Source organism: Periophthalmus magnuspinnatus, chromosome 9 (genome assembly GCF_009829125.3).
Source record: "Periophthalmus magnuspinnatus isolate fPerMag1 chromosome 9, fPerMag1.2.pri, whole genome shotgun sequence".
NCBI classification, from domain to species: domain Eukaryota; kingdom Metazoa; phylum Chordata; class Actinopteri; order Gobiiformes; family Gobiidae; genus Periophthalmus; species Periophthalmus magnuspinnatus.
In genome coordinates, this window is record NC_047134.1 from 36,028,357 (window position 1) to 36,051,686 (window position 23,330).

General features: G+C 40.8%; 2 pseudogenes; one reads left to right on the top strand and one right to left on the bottom strand.

Annotated features, from left to right (window-relative positions):
- The first annotated feature begins 3,675 nt into the window (after positions 1-3,675).
- Positions 3,676-22,606, top strand: LOC117376236 (ATP-binding cassette subfamily C member 4-like; annotated as a pseudogene).
- Positions 22,607-22,683: 77 nt separating this feature from the next.
- Positions 22,684-23,330, bottom strand: part of LOC117376237 (ATP-binding cassette sub-family C member 4-like) — a 38,812-nt pseudogene continuing 38,165 nt past the window's right edge.

The following is a 23,330-nucleotide window of genomic DNA, read 5'->3' on the forward strand; positions in this document are numbered from 1 at the left end:
AGTGTGAATCTGGACTTCACTTACCTTTGAGCGCTCTGGTTCTGTCAAACATCAACATATTCACACAAAGTTGGTCTCATTTGTTCCATAAAGGTCCAGAGAATATAATCCAGTCAAGAAATTATGTCCACAAAATAAGATCCTCCATGTCCAATCTGCTGCAGGAAAGTACTCCAAATATGAAATCTACTCCGTCACTTTTTTGCATTTCTTTTGTCGATTTCAGGCATAATAAACTTCTGACAGCGCCAACTTTGTTCCTCAGCGCAAAACAAACTTGTTAGTTTGTGATTGACACCAAAGTTGGCCAATAAGGTGGGGGCTGTGGGTTACTGAGGCCGCAGACAGCGAATCAGTGCTACAGATGACTGGAAGAGTACGCCCCACTCTCCCCCTTGTAGAATCAACCAATTACATCACACACGTTTAGTGACGTTTTCCCCTTACAGCCAATGAGCAGCGGCACATGATGTATGACAGGCCATGGTTTTCTGTAAACAGACATACCCGGAAGAAAATGTGTACTTCTCAATGCCATGTTGGCCGTGTCCCAATTCTCCAAATGCACCTTTTGAAGGGTCCTTTCGAAGTACTCTTCAAAGTGTAGTTTGAAGGTTCCGGTCGAGAATCTGCCCTCCTCAGTGTAGTCTCCATCCAGTCCATGAAGTGGGACAGGTCCACACCACGGACCGCACTTCCACCTCTGTCTTTGAGCGTACGATACGTACATTACGTACGTTATTTTTAATTATTTATTATTTAATAGAAGAAAAGCCAAGATATCGTCGTCACAGCCGTTTCTTTCTGTTTAGATTGAATATCAATAGACAAATATAATGTTCAAGGTGATTTTTTTCTCAATTGTAGCTACTTCATAACTTAAACAAAATAAACCTTGTGAAAACGTAATAACAGAGACAGAGGTAACAATATAATTTCTACATTCATAGTCTATAAACCAGAGACACTGATTAGTTGTACATATAGTGGGATATTACAGTTTAATGGTTCAGTATTTTCTCCAGTGGCTACACCACTTTAATAACAGTAGAGGGCGCTGTTTCCCTTCTATGTCGTGCCAGTTCTTTTCATCTTATTATTGTAAAGTATCTTCTAGCAGTGCAGCTACATCAAACTAGTGTCTTGATTTACTAACACGAAGGTAAATGACACGTGTCCACCAGGGGGCGCAGACCTATGGAATGTACCGGAACTCATGAAGATTTTGTGCCCGTCTCAGGACTCTGTTCTGTCTGTTCTGTCTGTTCTGTCTGTTCTGTCTGTTCTGTCTGTTCTGTTCTTTCCTCAGAGTCCGTTGCTTCATTGTTCACATTATCTGTGTGGATCATTAAACTCTTCTGACTTTATGTTTCTCTTGGTCTTTGACACAATAGAAACGAACATTCTTACATTTTTCTTATTGCAGTAATATTTTCTAATGATAATAATGTCTCTTATTGTGAATAACTGCACATTCCTTTATTCCATGTAACTCTCCTCCTTTTTAATCAAACACACTGTACAGATCTTTATTCAGATTTAACAGTTTCATGTTGCTCTGATGAGTTAAACCAGTACGAACATTTGTGTATTGCGCAACGGACTCCATTTTCTTCTGTTTCTTGTGTAGTCGCGGTGCATGATGGAATATAGAAGTGCGTGAAGTGTGCACGGATGCAGGCTTCGGTTACGTCCGATCTCCATGGAAACGGTGCAAAGGGAAGGGCAGGTTTGTCGGCCGCATTCAGTAGGGTGGGTTGAAATGGGACAGCCCTTGTCGCGCCGGAAATTACGTCACTGCCCTTCGATGCACACTTCAAATGGTGATTCGAAGGCCAGTTTGACGAATTGGGACACGGCCTTAGAATCATTAGCGAGTTTTCACTCCACGTCGGTCACATCGGCTAAAACTCTGATAGGCCCATGAGGACATGAGGACATGAGGACATGAGGACATGAGGACGTCTGTCAATGACGTGGATAACCTGCGCAGATCCGTCTGTGAATCACATAATTGTCTGGAGCAGCTCGTCCCGGTCACACTCACGACTCACACTGAAAAATAGCGCAGAATGAATTGTTGTGTGTTTATTTTATTTTCAACTCCGGTTCGATGTTTTTGTGCACAGCACAGATTTTCTGTGCGCGGAGACCGTGTCAGTAGTGCGCAATTGCGCACGCGCGCAGCTTAGGGGGAGCAGTGGCGGTCAGTGTCTTTGAGATGGAGACGCTCGGCGGACTGGGGTCCAGAGGAGGAGAAAAGACAAAACCAGGTGGATCCTGACGTCCAATCCAGTCTGATCCACTTTATTTATATGGCACATTTCACAAACAAATGCAGTTTCCAAAGTGCTGCACAAACACATTATAAATAAAAATAAATCAACATTTAGACTAAAATCAAATAGCAAAATTAAAATAATAAATATGTAAATAAAAGCAATAAAACTATTACCAATAAAATTATAAATCAAATAAAACAAGCAAATAAAATCAATAGGAACAAATCCATAAAAGACAGAGGACCATACGACTCACGCAGAGTTAAAAGTCAGAGAGTAAAATTGGATCTAAGACGAGACTTAAACTCTCCACAGTGGAGCTTTTCTGACATGACGAGGCAGAACATTCCAGAGCTTTGGACCGGCCACAGAAAAGGCTCTGTCTCCTCTGGTTTTAAGTCTCGTCTTAGGCCCCACGAGCTGGAGCTGGCCCTCGGACCTTTGCCTTTTTAATAAGAGGCTCAACTACAGCCTGTTTGCAAAACATAGGAACCTTGAGACCAGACGACTGTTCACAATCACAGTTACATCTGGACCGATTGCCAGACCTAAAGAGCCGTGAAGGGGACACTGTCAGAGGGACAGGATGAGGGTTTTAAATTCTTCAGTAGTGAGAAGTTAAAGCGACACAGGTGTAAATTGGCCAAAAACAGCTATGCACTTATGTGCTACTGGTGGAATAAAGGACGTGACAGTGATACTGGCCCTAATGGTGGAAACTTTATCACAAAAGAACTTTAAGAAATGGTTCCAAACAGCTGCTGGAGCAGAGTGGAGGATTTGGTGGGATTTAAAATAGACACAATTGTTTTAAAAATAATTCTTGGTTTGTCTCAATGATTTGAAATAAGATTTTCTCTTTCTTTCTTTGTTTATTTCTTTCTCTCTTTTTTCTCTCTCTTTCTTTCTTTCTTTCTTTCTTTCTTTCTCTCTTTCTTTCGTTGTTTATTTCTTTCTCTCTTTCTCTTTCTCTTTCTCCGGACTAACCAGGGCAAAACCAGGACTAAACCAGGACTAAACCAGGACTAAACCAGGACTAAACCAGGACTAAACCAGGGCAAAACCAGGACTAAACCGGGGCAAAACCAGGGCAAAACCAGGACTAAACCAGGACTAAACCAGGACTAAACCAGGACTAAACCAGGACTAAACCAGGGCAAAACCAGGACTAAACCAGGACTAAACCGGGGCAAAACCAGGACTAAACCAGGACTAAACCAGGGCAAAACCAGGACTGAACCAGGACGGAACCAGGACTAAACCAGGACTAAACCAGGACTAAACCAGGACGGAACCAGGACTAAACCAGTTCGACGCTCACAATGTGTGGCCACATAGTTTTTATTTAATGTAATTTTGTAAATGAGTATTAATGGTGGTTTTATTTTGAGAAATGGACAATTGTAATTCTGATTTTCACCACTTGGTGGCAGCACAGCGAGACGGTTTGCGGGAGGTCAGGCTTCTACTTCCTGTTAGCGGCAGAAGCAGCGAGTCAAGACAACACGAACTTAATGTCTCCTATCACTTTGTTTATTTCAGGTTGGTACAGTTTCACCAAGCACGAACATTGACTCATATGAAGTCCTAATGATATAACTTTTGTTGTAAGATTTGCTAGTCTAAGATAGACGTTTACTATTTGATGTATTTTATTTAGATGTGATTAGCTCTTTATGCTAACCCCGCGCTAGCGCTTAGCCTAGACCTTGATATTTCTCCGTTGGCTCCACGTGCGTCATGTAAAATTGTCCTCTCACATTTTGATTGTTTATAAGATAATGTTAATTACAGTTAAACGTTGTATATTATTGTAAGAACAGTTGTCAAGGTTTAATATAGAAAAGATACTAAAATATAAAGGTGATGTCATGACATTCTGCTGATTTAAGTTATGACATAATTGTGAATTGGAAACTAAAGTAAGACTAAGGAAATTAACACTAAACATTTATCGTACAGTTTATTAAGCAATGTATTTACACATGTAAATGTAAAATGAGATGAGAAATGTAATTTGAAATTACAATGTGCTTATGTAAAAATAAAGTTAGCAGCAGTAGCAGCGAGACAAGACAACACGAAATTAATGTCTCCGTCTCACTTTGACGAACCCAGGACTAAACATGTTGAATCAGTGTTTGAGTTTTGTGCAGTTAAAACCTGGAACATTCTTCCTGAAGATGTGACTCAGACCTCGACTTTGACCATGTTTAAATCCAGACTCAAACGGTTCTGTTTATCTGCTGTGACTGAAAGGGTTTTTATTCTGCCTCTTCTCTTTGAATGTTCCTTTTATGATGATTATTTATGTTTTGATTTGTTGTGTTGTGATTTTAATGTCTGTCTTATTCTGTAAAGCTCTTTGAATGACCTTGTGCATGAACTGTGCTGTACAAATACGTCCTTAACCTGTTACTTCTCTTATAATGTCCCAGGTGCATCTGTGGCCTCCTGAAGAAGAAGCTTCAGATCCTGGTCACTCACCAGCTCCACTATCTGAAGGCAGCTGATCAGATCGTCGTCCTTAAAAAGGTTTGATTATATAACTGTTACTACACTCTCTACTGTTCTGTGTTTACTGAGCCTGAACAGATGAAACTAAACTCAAACAAACACCCGCTGTGTCGGTTTAAGTGTTTTAAAGCTCCTGTATCACACAAAACTGACTTTTGTAGCTTTAAGTCGTGTTATAATCTCGTTAGTGCATCAAAAACAGACCTCTTTCTTTTCACACACATTCACTAATGGGTTGTTTTGATTTTAGCTATTTGTTTGTCACATGTGCAAACTTTTGGAAACTTGTGCATGTTATAAACTCATTTGACTCTTCCACTGACTCATAGTGACAATAGAGAAAGACGATTTAGCGAAAGAGAAAGTCCTACGTTTTGGAGCACTGCTCTCTCCTCTGGCTGGAAGCACGTTGTCATCGAGAGTGGGCACAAACACGTCCTCCTGATTTGAAGGAATTTGTGAGGACATTTCCTCATTTTTCTCATTCAAAACATACTTTGATTTGTTTAATTGGTATGACCGCAGAGGACAGTTTCCATAGCTTGAAAACCATGAATAAGCATTTCCCTGACACAATATGACAGGAAAAGGTTTTTGAACAACAGTGACAGACCCTGGCTCGCCTGCGCAGACAGACCGGGGTTCGCCTGCGCAGACAGAGGCAGGAGGAGACATGTCGCTGACACTAAGTTGATCCAAATTGCCCCGTTCATACAGAAGGTCTAGCTTAGTATGAAAACGACCTCAGACTTTGATTGTCTCGACCCGACTGACTCTGTGTCTGCTGCAGTTGTTTCTCATGATTCTCGGGGTCGTTTCCGTGGCGGCGTTGGTCATACCGCCGATCCTCGTCCCGGTGGCCGTTCTGTTCCTGGTCTTCGTCTACGTCCGGCGTTACTTCCTGCGAACGTCCAGAAACATCAAGCGGCTCGAAGCTGCAAGTGAGATCTGTGTATTTACCTAAACATGTTGATCTGCACTAAACTGGACACTTAATAACATCGGTCACTTTAATAAGCCACTTTGCACTGTTGTTCTGATGCTGCTGTTGTACATATTTTCTCCCTTTAATTATTTCATTTGATTTTTTTAAGCATATCTTTTTAACTTTGTGCATGCCCTTATTTGTATTTGTATTTATTCAGTGTGTTTATGTTGCACCTTTTCACCAAATCAAGTTCCTAGTTTGTGAACTGTGTTCACAGACTATGGCAATAAAAGTCTTCTGATTCTGATTCTGATCTGATTCTGATTAGTGAGCGAATCTACCTCCATTAGACTCTGATTAAATCTCGTTCCTTTTAATCTGTCTCAGCTCGTAGCCCCGTCTTCTCACACCTCTTCTCTTCACGGGCTCTGGACAATCTGAGCTTTTGGTGCCACGGAGAAGTTCCAGACCATTTTCGACGCTCATCAGGACTTACACTCAGGTATTTAACGCGGCCGTCACTGTGTTTGGACGTCCACATTCAAACCTGACACATTAGAGTGATGTTAATCCTCTGAGCAGCGTCCTGGTTCTTGTTCCTCACCACGTCTCGTTGGTTTTCTGTTGGTTGGCTCTGTGCCATTTTTGTGACTGCCACCACTTTTGGATGTTTGATCCTGAGAGACAGTGTGTTTGGACCGTGTTTATGTCATTTTTTGTGATTAAACTGTAACGTGTTTATGATTGTTATTTTTCATTTTGTTCATTGTCAATATTGATCTGAAATAGCTTAATAATAGTAGATTAAAAAAAACTTATTTAAATGTTTTTTTTTCCCAGACCAAGGTTTAGTTAATGTTTCCCTCCCAAACACTAGGTGGCTCTGTGGGCTTTATGTGCCAGTGCCTGTCTATAAAGGAGCCGAAAAGTAACAGGTGCTGCTTGACTGAGGTAGTTTCTCACCGTGTCCTGTGGAATTATGTTTTCAAACCTGACAGTTTGGGCTGCTCACTAGCGCCTCAGAGTGGTCACATGATGTTGCTGTGATGTGATTGGTCAGCTGATTTAAACAAGGTTTTGGCACTGCCTTCCTACCAGTGGAGGCAGGACGACAAAGCAAGTTTATTTGTATAAAGCAATTGGTACACAAAGTAATCCAAAGCACTTTACAGGATAAGAAGAAAGAAAATCACAGCGCCACCTGCAGTCTGACTTCTTCAGGACATTATCTTGAAGAAGTCGGACAGAGGGAAGTCCTATCTATCAGATAGGTACCAGTTTGTTAGTATAAACCAGAGCACCTCTCCCTGTTCTAAAGTAGCCTGTGGAGTTCCACAAGGATCTGTGCTTGGTCCAATCCTATTTACTCTGTATATGTTGCCATTGGGGAACATTATCAGAAAACATGGCATTAATTTTCACTGCTACGCTGATGACACTCAGCTGTACTTATCAATGAAACCAAATCAGACTGATCAAATAGATAAACTCAGTGCCTGTGTGAAGGACATCAAAACCTGGATGACCTTGAATTACCTGCTCTTAAATCCTGAAAAAACAGAGGTCATTGTCGTTGGTCCCAAAGGTCAAAGAGATTCTCTGTCAGACCAGATATTCTCACTCGACAATGTGAGTATAGCTTCTAGCCCTACTGTAAAAAATCTTGGAGTCCTATTTGATCAAAATCTCTCATTCACAGCCCATATAAACCTAGCTTGTAAAACCGCATACTTTCACCTGCGAAATATAACTAAAATTAGAAATATTTTACCTAAAAACGATGCTGAAAAACTCATCCATGCATTTGTTACTTCCAGACTTGATTACTGTAATTCCCTGCTCGCCGCCTGCCCCAAAAGTACTATAAAGTACTATAAAGTACTATAAAGTACTATAAAGTACTATAAAGTACTATAAGGAGCCTCCAGTTGGTCCAAAATGCAGCAGCCAGAGTCCTAACAGGAACTAAAAGAAGAGACCACATCAGTCCTGTACTAAAATATCTGCACTGGCTTCCTGTCGAGCTTAGAATCAAATTCAAAGTCGTCCTCCTGACATACAAAGCCCTAAACGGTATGGCCCCATCCTATCTGCAAGATGCTATTGTCCCGTACCAGCCAAACAGAGCACTCCGCTCTCAGAATGCAGGACTATTAGTGGTTCCTAGAGTGTCCAAAAGTACAGTGGGAGGGAGAGCATTCAGTTACCAAGCTCCTGTGCTATGGAATCAACTCCCTGCTGATGTTAAACAGGCCCCCACAGTCTCTGTATTTAAGACCAGGCTTAAAACCTTCCTCTTCGGTATAGACCAGGTTACATAGTGAGGGAGTTAGGGACAAACCCGGGATAAGACAGGCTGCAGTAGGAGTAACTAGCTGGGGGAAGTATGGCAACCTGAGCACTATCCTCTGCTTTTTCCTATTTTCTCATCGGCAATGCTATTCACATGTTGTCCCCTGTCCCACTCCCCCTGTGGAGTGTATCTCTGTCAGATGCCCCGATGACAGCTGGACCCTCTCCTCCTCCTCGTCTGGCCGATTTTTCCTGTTGTTTGATTTTCTTGTTTGTTTTTGTGTGTTGTTTGTTTTTGTGTGTTTTGTGTGTTGTTTGTTTTGTGTGTTGTTGTGTTTTTGTGTGTTGTTTGTTTTGTGTGTTGTTGTGTTTTTGTGTGTATATCTCGGTGGCTGAGTGGCTCATGTCTCACAGCAGAAGGTTTGGTTGATCCCCGGGTCGCCCAGGCCTTTCTGTGTGGAGTTTTTCATGTTTCTCCCCGTGTCTGGATGGGTTTCCTCCGGGTACTCCGGTTTCCCCCATCAACCAAAACATGAACGCCCTTCGAGACAACTGTTGTTGTGATTTTGGGCGTTACAAAAATAAATGAATTGAATTGAATTGGGTTAAAGAGGCAATAGAAATAAAGAAACATGCTCACAGAACTTTAATCTCTTACTCTCTCACACCTGGGATACTCTCCTCAAGAAGTTAGACTGCAGAGGGCGCTGTCGTCCTGCTGTCAGTCAGAAAACGGCACCAAAACCTGTTTAAATCAGCTGACCAAACATCGTAGCAACATCACATGACCACTCTGAGGCGCTAGTGAGCAGTCCAGACTGTCAGGGATGAAAATGCACTATGGCTGTGTGTGAATGTCTCCACCAGCCCCTGACCCCTCACTCACTCCACAGCCTCAGTCTTTAGTAAACTTTATAGAGCCTCAGAGAGACTCGGACACGCAGCTCACTACACTCAGGTCATGTGACTCAGGTCATGTGACTCTGGGTCTGGGTGGGAAAAAAGTCTAAAGCCTCATCTCTGATAAAACTTGATTTCTGTCATAATGATCAGATTAGACTGACACACAAACAGTTATGGACTAATAATAATCATTCACGTTTTTGTCAAGCTGGATCACACACAAACAGGCTAACGGCTAACGCTAGCAACTTTACACCGTAAGTTTGAGTGTTTTATTCATAATCAGATCCACAGTGAGACAAACCAGAGCTTCATCTGCTTCATTCAGTCGTGTTGTGTCCAGTTAAAGACGTGTCTCTGTCCCCTGTTGTTGTTCTGACTCCCAGTGCATTGTGGTCTATATTGACGGGTTTAGTGACGACTGATGCCCACTACTTTTCTAGGTACATTGTGTGAAATTCTTAATGCACTACATTTTCCTCTGTTAGCCATTTGAAAAGCACTAAAAATGGCTCCTAAATAGTGCCCCCTGTAGGAAAGAGAGTGGACACAGCCTAAACCTTGGTCTGGAAAAAGAATCTGTTAAATAAAATACACAAACAGAAAACCAGATGAACCTTATTAGACGATAACGATCAACTTCCTGTTCAAAAGTGCAGCTGATTCTGCTCCTGCCTCCGCCATTTGATTTACTGTGTTTTTTGAAAAAATATCTGCACATTTTAACCTTCTTGTTTGACCCGGTGTCTCATTTTTAACCAAATTACCAGAAAGTAGAGGAATGTGGTCGGGGCTGAGGGGAGACGTGTCCTCAGTAAATTAAATTAATCAAACGCAGAATTACTTTAGGATTAGTCAAACGCAGAAATCACTCAAAATACAACATTATGTGCATGAAGAGGTAATTATATTAACAGTTAAAGCCTCATAAAGGATATTTGGGAACATTTTTTCTTTTTACAATCCTGTTTCTGCCACAAGATGGTGCTAGAGCGTCTGTTGTTCCTGTGTTTCTGTTACAAATGTCAGACGGATGAGCTCACATCTGTTTGTGGTTGTTCCAGGGCTGAATGCCGGTTCAGTGGGATTGGCCCTGAGCTACGCTGTCACTCTGATGGGCGTGTTCCAGTGGGGGGCGTGTTCCAGCGGGGCGTGTTCCAGCGGGGCGTGTTCCAGCGGGGCGTGTTCCAGCGGGGCGTGTTCCAGCGGGGCGTGTTCCAGCGGGGCGTGTTCCAGCGGGGCGTGAGGCAGAGCGCGGAGGTGGACAACATGGTAACTGTTCAAGTCAGCCGCTAACAATGATCAGGAAAGAGAGTGAAAGAGTAAAGACGAGTGTAGAAATATGAGTCTGTGGATACAACGGAGATACTGATGGATTATTTTATTTAATTTTATTTAATGCAAAACACAAACACATAGTGACCATACATATACAATAATGACAAGTGGTTAAAAGATATACCAGACATACCAGGACGTACATGGTTTGTGGATGTAACAGCTATTTACAGTTGTATGTGACAAGTGTGTGTGTGCGTGTGTGTGTGTGCGCGCGCGTGTGCACGTGACATTTCCGTGATTTTGGAGGGTTAAGGTGAACACGGGAGAGGACAGTGCTCGTACTAGTCATAAGTGAAAAAGGAAGGTATAAAGAATATACCGTAAACTTCGGACTATAAGCCGTGACTTTTTTTCCACGCTTTGAACCCTGCGGCCGATACAGCAGTGCGGCTTATTTATGGAATTTTACTGGATAACGGCCCCTGGGGGGCGCTCTCTAGCTGTAAACGTAAAAGTGAGACAGACGTGAGGAAAGATTCTGCTCTGAAGAATGCACTAGTTTTGATTTTGAACGATCATTTTGCGCATCATGAAATGGATATGATGCAGTTTTTAAGATAAAGAAGGAAACAGATCAGAGGTCGTGACCTTTAACACACAAAGAGCCATTTGGACCTACTTTCCACGGAAAATAAAACACTGGGAGCCACAAATACTTTTTGACATCTAAAATGAAGATAACACTGTATAATAATAATAATAATGTAACAGAATAATGAAGGTTTTATTTTCACGGACCTTCTACACGTGGCAGATAAATACGGCAAAAATAAGTTAAGTGCATAAAAAAATACAACTCACCAAACGCTGCATCAGTGTGAGCTCTGCGCTGATTATGTGATTATGTCTACTCTGCTCCGCAGTTTCTTTTAAAAAAACTCTAAAGGCGTATCATTTAATCCCAGGTGCTTATTCTCCATGTGCCAAAGCAGTTTTGAAGGTTTCATTGCCTCATTTGCTTTTCCCACATATTACGCAGAGACTCTGCGCGTGAGACTCACCTGCAGAGACAAACCCAGATTTTAAGTAGGTATTGTCTGTTAAATTTAGCTTTCTTTTTCTTGGAGGTCGTAGTCTCCTCTTCTGGCTCCTCAGTTGTCCTTTTCCCCTTTGTTAAAAGCTCTCCAAAGACTTTTGTTTTGGCTCATTTTCACTCGCTTGTGGCTCTACTTTTGAGCGACATGTCTGATTATACGTGATACGTCATCGCGGAGACAAGAGCAGATAATAAACTTGCTACTACATCAAATAGATTTCTGTGGCGATTTCCAGCAGGATTTTCATGATAAATCTATGGACGAGCTTATTAGTGTGTCATTAGGGACGGGCCAAAGCTGCTCCTGACCCCTGTGCACACAGCGTCTGAAAACCAGGGCTCTTTACACAGGACTGTGAGCTGTGTGTGTCTGTGTGTGTGTCTGTGTGTGTGTCTGTGTGTCTGTGTGTGTGTCAGTGTCTGTGTGTGTGTCAGTGTCTGTGAGACGTGTTTGTTTTGAACATTGTTCCGCGAATGTGATGCTTATTTTGAGCAACGAAACATAAGAAAATATAATTTTATTTTAAGATCATAATAATCTTCCAATTTAAACTACAACAAAAAAGAGCTAACACAAATAAAATACACTTCAATTAAATACTTAAAATGTATTTTCCCAAACCACGCAGAGCCGCAGTATAAGGCTGAAAGAGCCACATGTGGCTCCGGAGCCGCGGGGGCCGACCCCTGAAATAAGAGCCACAGCACGAGAGCTCGACATCAATGAATCCAACTTGGTCAATGTAAAAAGACAAAAGTTTTCAGAGGAAATAAAAGCAGATTTTCCGTGTTGGTGCAGCTTTATTTCCTAAACCTGCAGGTGTGTTCATCCCGTGTTGTTGTCGTGTCGGTGCCAATTTTCAGGCACAGTTTAAAAAAAAAGTCTTTATAAAAATATCTCATGTTACAATATGAAAACCTGCGGCTTATATTCAGGTGCGGCTTATATATGGACAAAATTGATTTTCTTTTCAAATTTAGCTGGTGTGGCTTATATTGAGGTGCGCTCTGTAGTCCGAAATTTACGGTAGATGGGAAGAAAGAAAAGTTTTTTAGGTTATTTTTAAGGTTATTTTTTCACATAACTAAAATTAAATTAAAAATGTCTATCAGAGGAGCAGATGAACCTCATTGGAGCGAGGTCAACCATAGACTGTTTATGTAAATGGACATAGCTAACCAGCTAGCTGCTGCGTTCTAAACAGGAAGTGATCATGTGCGCACTTCCTGCTCCATCAACTCTGGCTCCAATTCACTTTCTGTTGTTCACTTTCTTTTTTTTTTTTCATTGAGGGGTTTTTGTTTGTTATTGTTATTATTATTTTGAATTTTTTTTTTTTTAGTTTATTTACTTTTGTTATTTTTTTAAACTGTCCTCTCTCTGTATCTGCTGCTGTCAGACTCGTCATTTTGGTATTAAATGTTTGTATTAACTCGCTCTACATGATCCTGAGGGTTTTATTTGGCTGTTGTGTCTGTAATAAAAGACGTTTGACTGGAGCTGAACTCTGTGGGTGACGTCTCACTCACTCTGTGGTATCAACAGTGAAGAAACAAAATACATGTTTAATAAGGAATTAATCTGGATCTAATTATTTACAGCTACAGCATTTAAGTTTTCAGCTAAAAATTAGTAAACCAAAATGAAACACAGGCTTTTGGTGTGTTTGTCTTTAATGCACTGAAAAATGTAGAAAATGGCTTGCATCTCCACAAACCTGACTCTTATTTCCATGAAACGCTGTTCCTTTGTCTATAACATTCCACAGTTTGGCATAAAATTCATCTGTCTCTAAGGAAAATGATCCGAAGTACTGTTTTTATTTTCTATTTCTATGGAAAACACACCGGCGCCATCTCCAAAAAGTTCATATTGTAGCGTTTAAAATGTCTCATTGTCTGACCATTTCTTAATAATGTACCATAATCTCTTATTTGTAGATGACCTCGGTGGAGAGGGTGGTGGAGTACACTGAGCTGGAGAGTGAAGCACCATGGGAAACAAGACGCCTCCTCCTGATTGGCCGAGCAAAGGCCTGGTGACCTTTGATGGCGTCAGTTTCTCCTACAGCGTGAAGGTCCCGTGGTTCTACACAAACTCAAAGCCGCGTTTCGACCTCGGGAGAAGGTGAGTGTTTTTTGAAGAGGTCGAGACTTTCCACAGTGGCCTCTAGGGAGCGCTGTAACACATTCTGTTCTTCAGGTCGGGATCGTAGGGAGGACCGGGGCTGGGAAGAGCGCTCTGGTGTCTGCGCTGTTTCGTCTTTTGGAGCCAAAGGGAAAGATTTACATCGACGGAGTCCTGACGTCAGAGCTGCACCACCTGCGACAGAAGACGTCCATCATTCCTCAGGTAAAACTCAGGATCCCACACGTCCTGGAAAACCTGGAAAACAATTGGCCCATTGTCCAGACATAGAAAACACATGGAATATTACTAAAAAGGGTCAAATGTCCTGGAAATGTATGTATTTTGTCCTAGAAAATGGCTCCCCCTTTGACAGATACTTGTTAGTGACATCGTAGTAAAAATAACATAATTTAGGATTATTAAAACTCACTAAAATGTAGAAAATTATACTTCATTTGTGCAAAATTTCTTGGGGGACGACAGCCAAACCCCTATATTCTTCCTATAGTTTTAGAAGTGCAACCATAGGCACAGTATCATAAGAAAAAAGCACGGTTAACACGAAAAACAAATAATTTAATGAATATTTTTGGTGAGATATAATGTAAACGAGTAAATAGAACACGTGAACAGAACTAAACAGAAGAAAGTGTAAGACTTAGAGCAGTTAGACTTTATCTTTAACAGAAAAAAAGCAGGTAATGTTTTTATAGATTCCATGATCATATAATTGGAAAAGGGAAAGTGAAGTGTGGGAAACCTGCTCAAGTTTTTTTTTTTGTAATTCTTTATTTTCAGACAGTGGAATACATTCAAGGTGCAAAACATTAAACCAAACACAAAATCCATCCACAGTCTTTTTTTTTTTTTTCACAAAAATTATACTAAAACAGAACTTTATACACGGGGAGAGAGAAAACAATGCTGCACTGACCTACATAATAAATTAAAAAAAAATTAAGTATCAAAGCTGACGCGGAAGTGAGGGGTCATCTCTTTTACAGCAGGGTGCGCTAGTTGGGCCGGATCTCCACAAAGTCCGGACGTAAAGGCTTAATATATTTTACCCAGTTAGACCATAACTTAATGAAAACAGGTTTCTTGAGGCGAATTGAGAAGGTAATCGCTTCCATTACATATATATCATTTACAATGTTTATCCACTCTGAGTTTGTGGGGGGCTCAGGAAGAAGCCAACGTCTTGTTATTGCCTTTTTAGCGGCTGATGTAAAAATTTGGAATAAATATTTGTTTGTTTGCTGAAGTTGATTAACACAATGACCAAAAAAAAGAGTTGAAAATTGTAATGTTACTTTTACTTTAAGTATACTTACTACTGTCCTGTGGAACTCGACCCAAAATGGTTGTATTATTGGGCAGTCCCAGAATATATGCCAATGATCAGCTTCCTGAGCCCCACACTGTCTCCAACATCCAGCATTCCCAGCCCCAAAATGTATTTTTTGCTTTGGCGTAATAAAAAAGCGCATTAAACATTTCCAATTAAACTCGCGCCAAATATGAGAATTAGTACACCTCCATTGAGATTCACAAATATTCAGCCAGTCATAATTTGATATTATCAGTCCTCCTTCAGTCTCCCATTTTTCTTTGATATATTCTGTTGAATGCGACTTTTTTGCCAAAAATCCTTTATAAAAGTTAGCAATGGCCCCTTTGATTGTATTGTTCTTATAAGCTTTCAGGAATATTGCAAGTATTGGATCATTAAGATCTGTTTTAACCCAAATGTTATGTTCAAAGTAATTCCTCAATTGCAGATATCTAAAGAAGTCCTTATTTTCAAGCTGGTATTCCGTCTTCAAACTATCAAAGTCCTTAAATTTACCATTTTCTGTAAGTGAGTAAAAAGTTGTCACTCCTTTTAGGGTCCATCGTCTAAAAGTATTGTCCATTAAGTTAGGCCTAAATCCTGGATCAAAAGCACACCACTGTATGATTTGTATTTTCTCATCTAACAGATATTCTCCTTTTACTTTCATCCAAATTTTTAATTGAGTTTTAATAAATGGATTCTTAATATCTTTGATATAAGAATCCAGGTTTGTATGGGCCAAGACTGCATGTATTGGTGGATCTTTATCTGCAAGTTCTATATCTTTCCATCTAGCTTGAAATTTCGGGGAGCACATATTAATAAGAGGCTTGAGTTGTGCAGCATAAAAATATCCTTTAAAGTTTGGTAGGGCCATGCCCCCTTCTCCTTTTAAAAGCTGTAAAGTTTTGTATTTAACCCTGGGCCTTTTTCCTTGCCAGATGAATCTAGAAATTATTCTATCTAATTCTGAGAATTCTTTTGAAGTAACTTCCACTGGAAGAGCTTGGAATAAGAAAAGATATCTTGGGAGTATATTCATTTTCACACTTTCAATTCTGTGGCTCAGACTCAGAAAGGAAACAGAGTTCCATCTTCTGATATCTTCTTTAATTTTTATTAATAAGGGCTGTAATTAATTTCGGCCAGTGTTGCAATATCCTTTGGTAAATAAATACCCAAATATTTCAGTATTTGTTGATCCCAATTAAGAACATATTTGTCACGAATTTGTTTTGGAGATGAATAATTGAAAGATAAAAGTTGGGTCTTTTGTATATTCAGTTTATATCCTGAGTATTTGCCAAATGTTTGTAAAAGTGCCATCACCTCTGGAAACGTAATAGTAGGGTCAGATAGATAGACCAAAACATCATCTGCATACAGAGCAACCTTATGGTCTTCTCCATTTATGCTGATGCCCTTTATACTTTCAGTCTGTCTTAGCCACTGTGCCAGGGGCTCAATATAAAGAGCAAACAAAATTGGAGATGTGGGACAGCCTTGTCTTGATCCACGCTGTAATTTGATAGATTTTGAAAGATGCCCATTTATTTTTATTCTGGCAGATGGCTTATTGTATAGAGTACTAATAACTTGAATGAATTTTGAATGTACACCAAATCTATCCAGTACTTTATATAGAAAAGACCAACTGACCGAGTCAAACGCTTTTTCAGTGTCTAGACTTATCAACAGAGCCTCCAGTTTATGCTGATGAATGTGATGTAGAATATGTAAGGAACGTCGAATATTATCATGCGTTTGTCTCTGCGAAACAAAACCAGTCTGATCTGTGTGTATAAGGTATGGAAGTAATTTTTCCAGTCTTTTAGCAAGAATACTTGTAAATAACTTATAATCAACATTTAGTACTGAAATTGGCCTGTATGAGCCACACTCCAGTCTATCCTTACCTTCTTTGGGAATAATTGAAATAACTGTCTCCCTCCATGAGGGTGGCATCTTTGAGTTTTTCATGACCATGTTAATTGTCTTGAGAAGACATGGGGTTAGTTCAGATCTGAGTGATTTATACCAATCTGGAGGAAAACCATCTGGGCCAGGAGATTTATTAGCCTTCAACTTGGAGATGGCGCTATTGAGTTCTTTTTCTGTTATCTCAGCTGTCAAAATGCTATTATGTTCCTCGGATAGTCTGGGTAAATTAAGAGAGTCAAGAAATGCCTCAATTTTTTGTTCACCCTCTATGGGTGGTTGTGTGTACAAATTTCTATAGTATTTTTCAAATGCTTCCTGTAATTGCTCTTGTTTATACAGTATAGCACTTGAATCTGGGTCTTTAATTTTGTATATATTACCTTCAGCTCTCTCTTTCTGCAGTCTTCTTGCGAGTATTTTTGCAGCTTTGGGGCCTGCTTCATAGTATTTTTGTTTCACAAAGACAAACTTTTTTTCAGCTTCTTGTGAAAACAGTAGATTTATTTAATTCCGTGTTTTTTTCATCTCCTCTAAAAGTTTTGGGCACTGTATATCTTTATGTTGCATTTCAAGGTCTTTCAATCTTCTATTAAGATCCATATGTTTGAGCTGTTTTATTTTTTTGTTATGTGAACACCAAGAGATAATTCTCCCTCGCATTACAGCTTTTAGAGTATCCCACACTATATCTGGGTCCACCTCACCTGTATCATTAGTCTCCAAAAACATTTTATTTCCTGTCTCATCTGAGCCACAAACTGAGGGTTGTTTAAAACACTTGTATTGAGTCTCCATAGTGTATTTCGTGGTGTATCTCCAATATCTACTGTACAGAAAATAGGGGCATGATCAGATAAATCAATAGAGCCTATAGCGCAACTACCTATTCGATAACGATCTTTCTTTAACACAAAGAAGTAATCTATTCTGGAGTAGGTATCGTGTGGATGAGAATAAAACGTATAGTCGCGACTAGATGGATAAAAGTCCCTCCAAAGGTCTATTATGCCTAACTCTCCCTAAATTATTGACTTTATTATGCAGTGCCATTGTGGGTATATTTTTGGATGTGTCTAAATTAGGATTAAGCCTAATATTCCAGTCACCCCCACAGATTACAGTCCCTGGTGCTCCAATCATTAAGTCAAACAACCTTCTATAAAATGCAAAGTTACTTCCAGGTGGGACATAGACATTGCAAATGGTAACTATTACGTTGTTTATTTTCCCTGTGACCACTATATACCTTCCTTCTTTATCTGACTCCCCAGATACATATTCAAAGGGTATTTTTTATGATATTAATATAATAACTCCTCGTCTTCTTCCTCCCTTGTATGATGAGTAGTAAGCTTTTGTATACCCCATTCTTTTCAGCTTTTCATGTTCTGAGGGTGAGAGGTGTGTCTCTTGTAAAAGTACAATTTGAGCATTTTCACGTTTAACTTTTGATAATATTTTGGTTCTCTTGGCTGCACTTGAGATCCCCTTCACGTTAAAAGAAACTATTTTAATATCTTTTGTACCCATAGCGTATTAAATATACAATATAATTATCCCACGTATAAAATAAACCAAAAAATAAAATAATAAAATAAATAAATCTTCCTATATGTTTAAACTTGTGCACCAACAAGCTCTCTCCCAAAGAGCAAAAGAACACAAATAATAAAAATGACAAAACACTGAACACAATATAACAGAACATAACAGGTGCTTCCAAGGCGGAGGCTCGTATTAAATGAGCCCTACAGGACCCCGTGTGGTGTGGGTCCAGATAGGGGAAAGTCCCACCTCGTTGAGAAGGTGGGGCCCTATGATATGTCCACATACTAGCAAGATGTTGTACAGAAGAAATAAGGGAGCATTTTAAGTCCCGACTCGGTAAAAGTAGCAACTTTGAAAAAGAAGTAGAGCAAGGAAACCAGATTTGACTGTGTATTTACCTTAATAGTCATGGCGTTTCTCATAAAAGTGGAAAAGATAACCTGTCTTAATAGACATAGGTCTGGAATAGTGATCCGGATCCGTTAGTCCTCTGTGTAGGCGCGCCTTCGAAATTCCTGGAGCTTCTCTCTAACTCGAGCGTGCGCGTCTCCCTGCAGCGCTGTCTCCCCCGCCGAGCCGCGATGACCGTCTCCGCCTTGGGTGCGCCGGCCCCTCGCAGGTAACCAGGTGGACAAAAGCCGTATTTCTTCTTGGTCGAGGGCAGTTGGAGATTTCACCAGGCTGACAGGGAGCCCCCGGGATGCCATATCCCTCGTTGCTTCTGCCGCGTCTTTGTAAATACGCGTGCCTTCATTATAGAAAACACGCATCTTGGCTGGATATGGAGTCTGAAACTTAATACGCTTCTCTTTCAGCACCCTTTTGGCCTCTCCGTATTCATTGCGTTTTCTTAGCACTTCAATGGGAAAGTCGTGATCAACAAAGAAGCGCACGTTGTCACAATACACTTCTTTTTTCTGCCATGCTCTCTTGATGACCCCCTCTTTAGTGCGGTAGCTGCCAAACTTCACTACGATGGAGCGCGGCTTAGCTTGAGTGTTGCTATTGGGTTTGGCTGTCAAAGCTCTGTGTGCTCTTTCGATTCCAAGTGCCTGATCAGCAGGAAGATCCAGTGCCCTTTTCAACAAGTTATCCAAAAAACTGACCATATCTGACCCCTCTTTGTCCTCCGGTATACCATAAATGCGAAGATTTTCCCTCCGCGCTCTGCCCTCTTGATCTATCAGCCTCTCTTCCAGGCTAGCTTGGCGCTCCGTTAGCCTCTTGATTAGTGTGGATGCTGCTTGTAACACGGTCTCTGTCTCTTCAATCCTCTCTTCCGCTTCATCTATTCTCTCATTGATTCTTCTCAGTTCGTTTTTAATGTCCGAGTATTGATCATTATTATCTTTTCTGAAATCACGGATCTCATTCAGGATATTCCAGAGCGTAGGCTCAGGTGTAGACATATCCACACCCTCGTGGGCTCTCGCTAGCTCCGAAGAGCAGCCTTTTTCGCCATGGTTCTCGGTGTCTTCGTCATTCGTATTTGCATTTTTTTTACTTCTTGTCAAAACTCCCGTTTCCATCTTCAATCAGTATCACCAGAATTTGTAGAAAGTGTGTTTTTGGGAGTCATTTTGCAAAAAACGTCGGGCTCACGAGAATCAAGCTGTCATCCTCTCGCTAACGGAACCGGAAGTCCAACCTGCTCAAGTTTAAATCTTTAAATGTTTCTATTTGTGATCACAGGACCCGGTTCTGTTCACTGGGACCATGAGGAAGAACCTGGACCTTTAACCAACACTCAGACGAACAGACGGCACTGGAGGAGGTCAGTCTTATATGTGTGTATTATAATCTATGAACTCGTTTTTGACACTTTTAACTTCATTATAACCTCTGACGCAGACAGGACTTAAGGATGTGTTGTTCCTGGTGGTGAAATAGCTCAGTTTTCAGAATAGTTTTAATTTCGGAAAAAGGAGACAGTGTCAGTAAAGCACAGTCGACCATTTGAACTGACACAGTCTACAGCTCTACTTAGTCACAGTTTAGAGGCAAAAGTATTACAGTCTGCCCCTCAAAGTACACGAGGCTGAATAAAGTCAATACAAAAAGTAAACTGTTACAACCAGAGGTGGAATGTACCAGACCATTATTTACACAAAATACTGTACTTAAGTATCGTATCTACAGATACCTAAACTTTATACATCAGCAAATAATATAGTGTGTACTTTTCAGTATATGTACTTTCTACTCCACTACATTTTTGAACTGGACTGAAAAGCAAAAGTATTTGTTTTATAGTTTGAGATCTGCTGAAAAGTCTGAGGATTTATTTTTAACATGTTCAGAATTTGAGAAAACAAAAATGTAAAAAAAAAAAAACAAATGGAAAAAACTGATTCAGTTGTTTCTACTGGACAAAATACAACACATCTTTATCCATATGTGCAGATTTTGAGTTTTTATGAAGCTTTAAATGCAGTGAAATACTTTTACTTTTTACTCTTTAAACGAGTACTTTAATATTTTTAGATAAGTATATTTTTTTCACGTGATACTTAAGTAAAAATACAAATACTGGAGCAAAAAATACTTGCATAACAAAATGGAGTACTTCTTCCTACTTAGATTTTACATAACACTTCCTAATTTTCCTGTGGCCTTGGCTCTGCTCAGTTGTCGTCTTTAGATCCTACTGAACCTGTTGACTCTTTACACACGACGCTCCGACTCTGACGCTCCTCAGGCTCAGAGTCGAGTTTTCAGACTAGAATGTGACGTCACATTTCCAGATCAGGACGAGAGCCAGTTTTCCCTTAATTACACTGCACTTTGCCATGAAACATCCATAAAGTAAACACAAATGTTGAACCTGATCATTTTTATTAGTGACTAGACCAAAGAAATCTGCTGTTTCTTTGTGTATTCTCTTCTTCTCATGTCGTGTGCTGTGGTTGTGCAGTTGAAGACCGTGGGGGAGGAGCTTCCTGGTCGTCTGGAGACCATCCTGGCCGAGTCTGGCTCTAACTTCAGTGTGGGGCAGAGGCGGCTCGTGTGTTTGGCTCGAGCTGTTCTCAGGAAGAACCGTATCCTGGTCATCGACGAGGCCACGGCCAACGTGGACCCGAGGTACCAGCACGCTGCGGGCACGCACGCACACACACACACACACACACCTGCCCCCCGCTGTACTCACACACGACTGACATTGAGCATTTGTCCAAAAAAAGACCTTACAATTTAATTACAAAAAGTATTATTAGGAAGCAGAAGGTTTCATTTATGTGAGGTTCAAATCATTTACTGGCATTAAGGTCGGATTTATTTCTGAACTGAACTTGTTTCAAATGGTAAATGTCGGTACCTTGGGGCTTATCTGAAACCACTGGAACTGATTTAATAAAAATGTGATACCGCTCTGTGGTGATGTGACAGTAAGTGATGTCATCTTACAATTTATCATGACAGCACCAGGATGATTGTATTACCAGCTCTCCTGATGCATTATGCAAGAGCTAAAAACAAAGGGAACTACATAGACCATGATCCTTTGCTCCTTCAAAGTGGTACAATTTAGTAAAAAATCATATAAATGTCAAAAATGTGAGATGTATTCCTTGAAGCTCAAAACAACTTGGTTCCGCTTCAGCCAAATGAAAGTCTGATGAGTGTTTGTTCTGTAGGATGGATGAGCTGATCCAGCAGACCATTAGAGAAAAGTTTAAAGAACGCACCGTCCTCACCATCGCACATCGGCTAAACACCGTCATCGACAGCGACTGCATCCTGGTGAGTGGCACCTGAGTCGGGGGGAGCGTCCTGGACCTTTAACCCAGAGAGAGTGAGCCTGTCCTGGGTTAGACAGTTCATGATGGTCCCCTGGTGGTAAACCTCCAGGGAGAGCTGAGTCTTAAACCAGTTCAAAATGAGCTTCAAATATCAAGTAGATTAAATCTCTAAGGACAGTACTTGCAATTTGGTTCATTCCTTAAACTCAGTAGAAACTATAGAACGAAGGATTTGACACTTTGGAACATTTTATTGGGTTCAAAATATTCTCATCTACACTGAAATGTGGAATGAACAGTTCAGGAAATCCAACTCAAAACATTTTTGTAAAGGACACACATTCATTAAATACAAAAGTAAAAAATACAGTGTTGGCTTCACAGTGGCTCCTTAAAGATGGGACCTTTTACTGACTGAAAAGCAGCTCACACTGTTTGTCTGGGTCCACATGGCTCAGTGAATCACCTGGAAAAAAAAACATGTTAATGGTTTTGTGTTTGCAGGAGTTGGACGACTCAGCGCGTACGATGAGCCCTACACTCTGCTACAGGACCACGACAGCGTCTTCTACAAAATGGTGCGGCAGACGGGCGTTACTAGAAGCAGCTAAACGGGTGAGTGAGCCACGGACTGCACCTAACGCATGTCCAGGGTCGTTCCTGGACAAGTGTCGCTGGTCCTAAAGCCTCACACACACTGTAAGGATTAGAAATATAGAGTAAAATGTCTGTGTAATCCCTGAGTCGTCCAGGTCTGAGCCGTAGCAAAAGATGAAGTTCAATCTGTCATCTGGACAAAACTGGCTTTGGCTGCTCATCCAAGACACTTCTTCAGTTGTGGTCAGATTACTGCTGGACACTGCCTTATAGCTCCTCCCTTCAGACTGTTAACTTCAAACACCTATTGTTTACAGTTTGTTTGTTGGCTAGGGCTGCACAACAGACCTAATGTGTGGACTGTAAACAATAAGTGTGTTAGTTTCAGTGTAGTTACTCCTCTCTTTGGACAGATTATTTGCGATGGATCAGACCTGGGGAGATGACACAAAGGGGCTGCAGTGTAACACCCGTAGTTTAACATGAACAGTATTATTGTTGGTTTGGACCATTTACTTCAGGGGCGAACTCCTGATCTCACCATTTTTAGAGATGAATGTGTTGAGATTTAATGGTGTAAACGATGGAGGAGGACTATCGGACGGCTTCAAAGAAATTCTGGCAAACCCTGCGATGCCTCAGGAGGGGGAGGCAGTGCTTCACCAACACTGTTAAAAGTGCAGGTGGAGAGCCATTTCAAACGGACACGCAGAGACAGAAGACGGGAGCCTGTGTGCA